The sequence below is a fragment of the Cervus elaphus genome, chromosome 25 (genome assembly GCF_910594005.1).
Source record: "Cervus elaphus chromosome 25, mCerEla1.1, whole genome shotgun sequence".
In the NCBI taxonomy this organism is placed as follows: Eukaryota; Metazoa; Chordata; class Mammalia; order Artiodactyla; family Cervidae; genus Cervus; species Cervus elaphus.
The window spans coordinates 16,717,433-16,728,059 of NC_057839.1; positions in this window are offsets into that span (position 1 = coordinate 16,717,433).

Genomic DNA, 10,627 nt, shown 5'->3' on the forward strand with positions numbered 1-10,627 from the left:
GAAAATTACCTCTACTCTTTAATTCTCAGTAGATATGTGCCATTGAGGAGAAGCTTATAGAATATACCTACCTATAGCCACATTAATTAACTATAGCCAAGTGTCCTTTGACTTCAAGTTGCTCTCATATCCCACAATGGTAAGCTTCAAGTTGTTGTTGACTCCCACTCTACCGGATTCAAGACAAAGAAATGCAATTTGGAGAAACAGTTTCATGTTTGTAGATATTCTGAGTTTGTAGGATGTTTTTCATGCATACCCTATATGCAGGATGAATTCTGTAATAGCCAGCTCCAAAGGAGGGTTGAAGCTCTTTCAGCGATGGAGATTTTGTTACTTGAATATTGTTGAAGTGGATTGTAGAATCCCATGAAAATGATGTTCATGTATGATAGGATTACACAGTATATTTTTCTTCATTCTTTTTTGTTTCTTTTAATGTATTCTTTAGCATGTTTATAAATATAACTTTTATCCTTTAGATTCTAAGCCTTCTTTTGCTTTCTTCAGCAATTTAAAAGATTTATAGGTCCTAACAGCTATTTTGGTATCCACTCTTTAAAAAAAAAAGTTCTCCAACTAGGTGGTTTTTAATGATTCAGGTAACTTTTATGAGTTCTGCCCCATATCTTTTAAACCTTTAAATAAAATGTTATAATTCTGTCAAAAAAAAAAAAAAAAACTATTGAGGGGGATTTCCTGGTGGTCCAATAACGGTTGAGAGATTGCCTTGCAATGCAGGACACCAGTTGGACCTCTGGTCCAGGAAGATCACACATGTCTTGGGGCAACTGAGTCTGTTGACCACGACTACTGAGCCTGTGCTTTAGAGCCCAGGAACCCCAGCCACTGAGCCCATGAGTTGCAGCTACTGAAGTCTGCGCACCCTAGAGCCCATGCTCCACCACGAGAGGGAACCCGGCACAAGGAGAAGCCTGCATACTGCACCTAGAGTAGCTCCCGCCCACAACGAGAGAAAGCCTGCTCACAGCAACAAAGACCTGGTGCAGACACACACACACACACACACACACACACACACACACACACACACACACACACACACACACACACACACACCCCTTACTGAGGGAGAAAAGCTGATATTCTGTACCCTAGCATCTGTATCAGTAAGTAATACTTGAAAAATGTAATCAGTTAAATCCAATCCATTTTTAAACCATGAATATAGTAGTTAAAGTAGAGAGTCTTTGCCTTTGTTCCTAAAGAAAATGAAACACGCTATTGGGTTGTAAAGAAACTGAGGATAGAGAACAGATGGGATTTTTGGCACAGGGCAGGCAAGTCTGACTGTCGGCAGCAGGAGCTGGCTAATGCTCTAGCATACGGTGCTGATAATACCTCCATCAGTTAAAGAAGTGCCATCCAGGATTTGCCTGTCAGAAGACATCTTAACTACTTTTTCTTAAAGCCAAGAGCAGATTCATTATAACCCTCTCTGGGGCTCAGCAGCCAATTTTGGATTCACTTTTGACAGTCGGCTGATGTCAGTTTTTCCATGAATATATTCTCATGCTTGGAAATGTTGCTAATGTGAAATATTGCAACTTGTATGATACCAAGTCACCATCTGAACAGCACCCGCATAATTTACTCATCATCTACAAATATTTATTGAACTGAAACATGGAGTGCTTTAATATGTACATAACAAAATTTTTGTTTTCAAAGCAAGACTGATCATGCTGCAAGTCAACTTAGGGCTTCCAGTGAATGCCCATAGCTCTTTCTCCTACATCTCTTTCCATGGCATTTATCACTTTCTTTTCATACTGTCTCCCTCAGTAAAAACCAAACTCATCTTTACAATGGTCTAATAGGCCCTACACAAACATCCCATATATATCTGATCTCTTGACCTCTTTTCTCTCTCTTTCTCTCTGACTCTTCTCTTGCATGGATAAAGTGTAAAATCCACTGTGGATCGACAACAGTCTCTTCTACTGTGTAGAAGTAGAAACACAGTATCTGCTGCAATACCAGTATACCAGAGTGGATAGAAAAGATTCTTCCATCAAGGAGTTTCCAATAGTTTTGGAAACAAGACTAAATAATACACATGATAATATGAGAATAAATAAGTTGCTACTAAGTTATGTGATATAAATTTTAAATATGAAATTCTTGGAAAGGTCAGAGTTCAGATAAGGCATGATGGGGACTGTTTTCCTTGTGTCCAGACACCATGACGACAATAACAAACTGGAGGCCTCTAACACACACTCTCTCTCTCCTACTACTTTTCCTGAGTACCAGGTGGCATTTCTAAATGCTCCAAACTAAGCAAGTGCAAGACAATCTCATTCCTGGTTTCAGTTAGTGGCTTTACCACCTACCCTCCAACTGCAGTCAGAACTTGGAAGTCACCCTTAATTTTGCCTTCTAACTGCCTCATCTCCCCATCCACATTTTAACCTGGCCTTGCCTAAGTATGTTGTGTACAGAGACCCCCCTCCTCTAACTTCCATTTCCAGTACCTTGGCTGGTGCCAATGTCACCTCTGTTTTGGGTTTTACAACAACCACCTATCCATGTCACTAACTCTAAGCTGCTGTGGCATATGCTAAGTCGCTTCAGTCATGTCCAACTCTCTGTGACCCCATGGACTGTAGCCCGCCAGGCTCTTCTGTCCATGGGATTCTCCAGACAAGAACACTGGAGTGGGCTGCCATTTCCTTCTTCAGTGGACCTTCCCAACCCAGGGATTAAACCTGTGTCTCTTATATCTCTTCCATTGATAGGTGGGTTCTTTACCACTGCTAATACATCCATTTTATATACAGCAAAGTAAACTTTCTAAAGTTCAAATCAAATTCTTTATGTCACTCACTATTGTTCTCAGAATAAAATCCTTTGCATAGCATCAGTGGTCCTGCTTGTTATATATGTCTTTCCCAGGTGATATTCTGGATGCTCTCATGTCTGATGGAAGGGTGCTTTCCCTATCAACACACCTAACAAGGCCTGCCAGGGCTAGTATCAATCAAGAGGGTCTGATTCAAGCGAATGGAGTGGGGAGGGGTGGGGGGTGACTTTGGAAATGTGGTTCTAGGCACAAAGATAAGGCTAGGGCTCAGGCTCTCAAACAGGCTCCTCTCCAGCCTACTGGGTAGAGGTAGAGGGGTCTTGAAAAGAAGACATAGAAACTGAACCAAGGCTAGATGTATTAGGTTTCTACTGCTGTGACTACAAACTTAGCAGTCTAAAACACCACACACGTACTATCTCACAGTTCCTATGGGTCAGGAGGCCCACCGGTTGCAGTCAATGCAGCTGGGCTGTCCTCTCATCTGAAGTTTGGTGTCCTCTTCAAGCTCACTAAGGTTCCCAGCAGAATGCAGTTCTTCACAATTGTCGAACTAAGGCATCCGCTCCTAGAGGCTGCCCCTCTCCATAGGCAGTTCACAATGTGGCCACTTCTAGGTCAACAGGAGAGCATCTCTCTTGCTTCATGTCTCTTTTTCAAAGAAGGCCTGGTGTCCACCTGCCTGTCAATCTAGCTGTCTGTCTGTCTGTAACAAATCTCTTCAATTCTGTAACTCTTCTATTTTATTATCTCTTTGTCTTTTATACTAGCTATAAAAATACATTATGAAAAGAGAATTTTTCTTTCCTTTCTTTCTTGGTAACATTACTGACTGAATAACATGTCATCCATTAACTACTACTATTCCTATTTCACAGGCTGGGAAATGAGGTACAGAAATGTTAAAGAACTTCCCTAGGTTCACACAGCAAGTGCTGGCTAAACGGTAGCTCTAGAATTCAGGAGAGCTGGAGAGGGAACAGTGGGTAATCTATGTCCTACTCACAGTGACTCTGCAAGAATGCTCGGGAAGAAGTAGCTGGAGACAGAACTTGACTTTCTCCATAGAGGGATACGTGGGTGTCAGGAGAGAGGACACTGACAGTAATAACGTCAGCCTGGGGTTTCCTTTGAAATGTGACTAACTGTTACTGGTGCTTGCCATTCAGACAGGATCTACATGACAGAGACATTGAGTTCACATCTAATGTGAGGCTCTTGTTCAATGAAGGATCTAGAAGCCCACCTTTTGGAATGAAAGAGGGACTATGAAGCACAAAACTGCATTTTTAAAAAGATTTATTTATTTATGGCTGTGCTGGGTCTTTGTTGCTGCCTGTGGGCCTTCTCTTGTTGCAGAGCACGGGCTCTAAGCATGCAGGCTTAATTGCCTCATGGCGTCTGGGATCTTCCTAGACCAGTGATTGAACCCATGTCCCCTGCATTGGCAGATCAATTCTTAACCACTGGACCACCAGGGAAGCCCAAAACTGCGTTTTTCAGATTACCTAGGGAGGGAAAAAAGGCATGTACATCATCCTTGTGGAGTGCATTGTGAGCAGGCATTGCAGCCAAGTGATCTTCACAGGAAAGGAATCCCTGCAGGAGGTGCTCTTTTTGTCTTTTCACTAAACTTTAAACCAGGTACCCTCATGCTCTACTCATCTCCACCCCTAGCACATCTTTCAGATCTTTTGATCACATAATACTTGTCTAACTTGGTTTTTTCTATAGATCAAAGAAGTAGAAATGAAAAATAAGTAACTAACAGATGATCAGAACGCTTTCCTAGCTTCCCCTTCAGTAATCTTGTGAACAAACAGTGTAAAACAAGATAGTATACAAAGAAAAATCGCAAGTTGACAAAACTGCACCCAGTCGGGATGGAGATCACTCTGAGACTGCTTCTCTTATTTCCTTTAAAAGCTTTCATGCATTCTGATTAAAAGCAACTTTCCTTTCTCCTGGTGGCTCAGGAGAGCCAGATGGTAAAGCAACTGCCTGCAATGCAGGACACCCATGTTTGATCCCTGAATTGAGAAGATCGCCTGGAGAAGGAAATGGCAACCCACTCCAGTACTCTTCTTGGAAAATCCCATGGACAGAGGAGGCTGGTAGGCTACAGTCCATGGAATCACAAAGAGTCGGATACGACTGAGCAACTTCACATTCACTTTTCCTTTCTCTTAACATTTTTCTCTCTCTTGGGTATTGATTTTCAAGCAACAAGCGCAGCGAGTTGCTGGACCTGATTTGGTTAACAATAGTAACTTCATTGGCTTTCAGAAGGAGGATTCAGAAAGATCTCAATAGGTACAAGTGATAAACCTCAGCTTACAAAGAGAAATTTAAGAGTAATAAATATAAGGTTCTACCTTGGGACTTGACCTCTTTTTTTAATTGTTCAGTTCAGTTCAGTAGCTCAGTTGTGTCCGACTCTTTGTGACTCCATGGACTGCAGCATGCCAGGCTTCCTTGTCCATCACCAACTCCCGGAGATTACTCAAACTCATGTCCATTGAGTCAGTGATGCCTCCCAACCATCTCATCCACTGTCATCCCCTTCTCCTCCTGCCTCCAATCTTTCCCAGCATCAGGGTCTTTTCAAATGAGTCAGTTCTTCCCATCAGGTGGCCAAAGTATTGGAGTTTCAGCTTCAGCACCAGTCCTTCCAAAGAATATTCAAGACTGATTTCCTTTAGGATGGACTGGTTGGATCTCCTTGCAGTCCAAGGGACTCTCAAGAGTCTTCTCCAACACCACAGGTCAAATGCATAAATTCTTCAGCACTCAGCTTTCTCACATCCATACATGACTATTGGAAAAACCATAGCTTTGACTAGACAGACCTTTATTGGCAAAATAAAATCTCTGCTTTTTAGTATGCTGTCTAGGTTGTTCATAACTTTTCTTCCAAGGAGTAAGCGTCTTCTAGTTTCATGGCTGCAGTCACCATCTACAGTGATTTTGGAGCCCCCAAAAGTAGTCTCTCACTGTTTCCATTGTTTCCCCATCTATTTGCCATGAAGTAATGGGACCAGATGCCATGATCTTAGTTTTCTGAATGTTGAAGTTTTAAGCCAACTTTTTCATTCTCCTCTTTCACTTTCATCAAGAGGCTCTTTAGTTCTTCTTCGCTTTCTGCCATGAGGGTGGTGTCATCTGCATATCTGATGTTATTGATGTTTCTCCTGGCAATCTTGATTCCAGCTTGTGCTTCTTCCAGTCCAGCATTTCTCATGATGTACTCTGCATATAAGTTAAATAAGCAAGGTGACAATATACAACCTTGACATACTCCTTTCCCAATTTGGAATCAGTGTATTGTTCCATGTCCAGTTCTAACTGTTGCTTCCTGACCTGCATACAGGTTTCTCAAGAGGCAGGTTAGGTGGTCTGGTATTCCCATCTGTTTCAGAATTTTCCACAGTTTGTTGTGAGCCACACAGTCAAAGACTTTGGCATAGTCAATAAAGCAGAAATAGACATTTTTCTGTAACTCTCTTGCTTTTTTGATGATCCAACGGATGTTGGCAATTTGATCTCTGGTTCCTCTGTCTTTTCTAAAACCAGCTTGAACATCTGGAAGTTCACGGTTCACGTACTGTTGAAGCCTGACTTGGAGAATTTTGAGCATTACTTTGCTAGTGTGTGAGATGAGTGCAATTGTGAGGTAGTTTGAGCATTATTTGGCATTACCTTTCTTTGGGATTGGAATGAAAACTGACCTCTTCCAGTCCTGTGGCCACTGCTGAGTTTTCCAAATTTGCTAGCATATTGAGTGCAGCACTTTCACAGCATCATCTTTTAGGATTTGAAATAGCTCACCTGGAAATCCATCACCTCCACTAGCTCTGTCCATAGTGATGTTTCCTAAGGCCCACTTGACTTCTCATTCCAGGAAGTCTGGCTCTAGGTGAGTGATAACACCATTATGGTTATCTGGGTCATAAAGATCTTTTTTGTACAGTTCTTCTGTGTATTCTTGCCACCTTTTCTTAATATCTTCTGCTTCTGTTAAGTCCATACCATTTCTGTCCTTTGTTGTGCTGATCTTTACATGAAATGTTCCCATGGTATCTCTAGTTTTCCTGAAGAGATCTCTAGTCTTTCCCATTTTATTGTTTCTTTGCGTTGATTACTGAGGAAGGCTTTCTTATCTCTCCTTGCTATTCTTTGGAACTCTGCATTCAACTGGGATATGGAAAGATTAAATTAAATCATATAACCCTTTTTAAGTGTACAGTTAAGTAGTGTTTACTTACATGGTTGCACAACAGGTTTCTAGAAATTTTACTCATAACACTGAAATGTTATACTCACTCAGCACTAAATTAGCTCTCCTCCCTTCCTGTGGCCCTTGGTAACTTTTAATGTATTTTCTGTTTCTATGACTTGAATGATTTGACCACTTTAGATACTTCATATGAGTGGGATTATACAGTATTAGTCCTTTTGTGACTGGTTTATTCCTCTCAGCTTAATGGCCTCAAAATTAATCCATGGTATTACAGGGTTTCTTTCCTTTTAAAGGCGGCATCATATTCCATTGCTTGTATATGCCACATTTCTTATCCATTCGTTTGTCTGTAGAGATTTTGGTTGCTTCCACATTTTGGTTACAGTGAATAATGCTGTGATGAACATGGGTGTGCAAATATCTCTTGGAAGTCCTGCTTTGAATTCCTTAGGATATATATCCAGGGACATACACACACACACACACTCATATATATATATATATATATATATCTCCCCCAGATTGCAGGATCATACGGTAATTCTTAGTTTTTTAGACACTTCCATACTCTTTTCCATAATGGCCCTTCAATTTTACATTACCACCAACAGATCAACAGAATTCCAACTTCTCCACATCCTCTTCAACACTTGTTATTTTTTGTTCTTTTGACAGTGATCACTTGATGGACATTAGGTGGTATTTGATTTGTGGTTTTGTTTTGTATTCCCATAATGATTAGTAACATTGAACATCTTTTCATGTTCTCATTGGCTGTTGTTACAACTTTGTTTAATCAACATTTTTAAAGTGGATCACAGAATGCTGAGCCAAGGTTCAGCAAGAGAAATTGAAACAGAAAAGTCTATTACAGATTTTGGGGGAAGTATACTGCATGCCCCCAGAGGTCACAGAGGGAGGTCACGGCCGTGTGCAGGGAGGCAGAACTTGGAGCACCTGCCTTTATTAAGAACTGGGTAAAGTGCTTTGGGTTTCTCGGGCTAAGGATGGATTGATTAATTCAAACTAAAGGAGTGTGGTTCTTATAAGCCTCTCAGGGGTTGTATGTAAGGGGCACATAAAGCATATAGACGCTGGGGCGCAGAGCAGACCTAATTATAGGCTATTGGGAAAATCATATTAGGACTTGTATTAGCTTGTGAGTTTGTGGTCACAACCTAGGGCATGGGCTTGCATTCATAGGCAAGCAGAATTTATGGTCTCTGAAGGTCACGTGACTAAACAAAATGTATGCTGAGGCAGCAATACCATGGAGTAGCTCAGCTAAGCACTCAGCATCCATCTGCATATCTTCTTTGGAGAATGTTTGTTCAAGCCCTTTGTCCATTTTTTCATTGGGTTATTTTCTGTTGTTGTTGCTGTTGAGTTTGTAGAAGTTCCTTATATGTTTTGGATATTAACCTCTTGTCAGATTCATGATTTGCAATTTTCTTCCCTTCCATATGATGCCGCTTCATTCTGCTGATTGTTTCCTCTAATGTAAAGAAGTTTTTAAGTTTGATGAGGTCCTATTTGTCAATTTTTTATTTTGTTGACTGTACTTCTGGAGTCATATCAAAGAAATCATTGCCAAATCTAATACCCTGAAGCTGTCCCTTATTTTCTTCTAGCAGTTTTATAGTTTTAGGTGTTATATTTGGGTCTTTACTTCAAGTTAATTTTTATATGGTATAAGGTAAACCATCTAACTTCATCTCTTTTGCATGTCAATATCCACTTTTTCCTTAGCTGTTTGTTGTCCTTTCCACGTGTGTAGTCTTTGTATCTTTGTCAAATATTATTTAGCCATATATGCAATATATTTTTTCTGGGCTTTCTGCTCTCCTCCATTGGTTTTTATATCTATCTTTATGTTGGTCCACAGTCTTTTAATTACTAATGCTTTGTAATATGTTTTGAAATCAGAATGTCTGAGATCTCCAACTTTTTTCTTCTTTTCTAAGATTGTTTTGACTATTCAGGTCTCTTGAGGTTACATATGAATTTCAGGATGGTTTTTCCTATTTTTGTGAAAAATTCTATTGGGATTTTGATAAGGACTGCACTGAGTCTGTAGATTTTTGGGGGGTAGTATGAATATTTTAACAATATTATACTTTAAAAGATGCTTACTCCCTGGAAGAAAAGCTATGACAAACCTAGACAGCACATTAAAAGGCAGAGAAATCACTTTGCTGACAAAGGTCCAAATAGTCAAAGCTATGGTTTTTCCAGGAGTTGGTGATGGACCGGGAGGTCTGGCATGGTGCAGTCCACAGGGTCACAGAGTCAGACACGACTGAGCGACTGAACTGAATGGTTTTTCCAGTAGTCATGTATGGATGTGAGAGTTGGACCATAAAGCAAGCATAGCACCAAAAGAAATCAGCATATTTTATACTTTTCAGAGTATGAGTCTTTCACTTCCTTAGGTAAAATTTATTCCTATTTTATCCTTTGATACTGTAGTAAATGTGACTGACTTTTGGATTCTGCAACTTTACTGAAATTGGTAGTTGTGATTGTGTGTGTGTGTGTGTGTGATTTTTAGATTTTGATATGTAAAATTATGCCATCTGCAAATGGAGGTAATTCTCTTTTATAATTTGGATAACTTTTATATATTTTTATTGTCTAATTTCTCTGGCTAGAACTTCTAGTGCTATGTTGATTAGTCGTAGTGAGAATGGGCATCCTTGTCTTACTCCTCATCTTAGATGAAAAGCTTTGAGTCACTGAGTATGATGTTAGCTGTGGGCTTTTCATATATGGCTTTTATTACATTGAGGTAGTTTCCTTTATTTGTAGTTTTTTGAATTTTTTTTTAATTACAAAAGAGTATTGAGTTTTGTTAAATATTCTTTTGCATTTATGATGATGATCAAATGGTTCTGGTCTGTTTTATAAAATTACCTGTGTATTACAATGATTATTTTCATATGTTCAGACATCCTTCATTCCAGGTATAAATCCCACTTAGTCATGGTATATAAACCTTATATATGTTGTTGAATTTTGTTTGCTACTATTTTGTTAAGATTTTTTGCGTCAATATTCACAGGGAGATTGGTCTATAGTTTTCTTTTCTTCTGATATCTTTGATTTTGATATAAGGATAATTCTGGCCTCATAGAATGAGTTTGGGTGTGTGCTCTCCTCTTCAATTCTTTGGGAGTGTTTGAGAAGAATTGGTGTTAATTTTTCTTCGAATGTTTGTTAGAATTCTCCAGTAAAACCATCTGGTCCTGGGCTTTACTTTACTGGGAGGTTTTTATTACTAATTCAATCTCAATCTCTGTTTATAATCTCAATTACTGTTTATAGCTCTGTTCAGATTTTGCTTCTTCATGATTCAGTCTTGATACATTGTATATTTTTAGGAATTTATCTATTTCTTCTAGGTTATTGAATTTGTTGGTATATAATTGTTCATACTTATCTTATGTGTGTGCATACTCAGTCAAGGCCAACTCTTTCCGACCCCATAGACTGCAGCCCACCAGGATCCTCTGTCCATGAAATTTTCCAGGCAAGAATACTGGAGTGGGTTGCCATTTCCT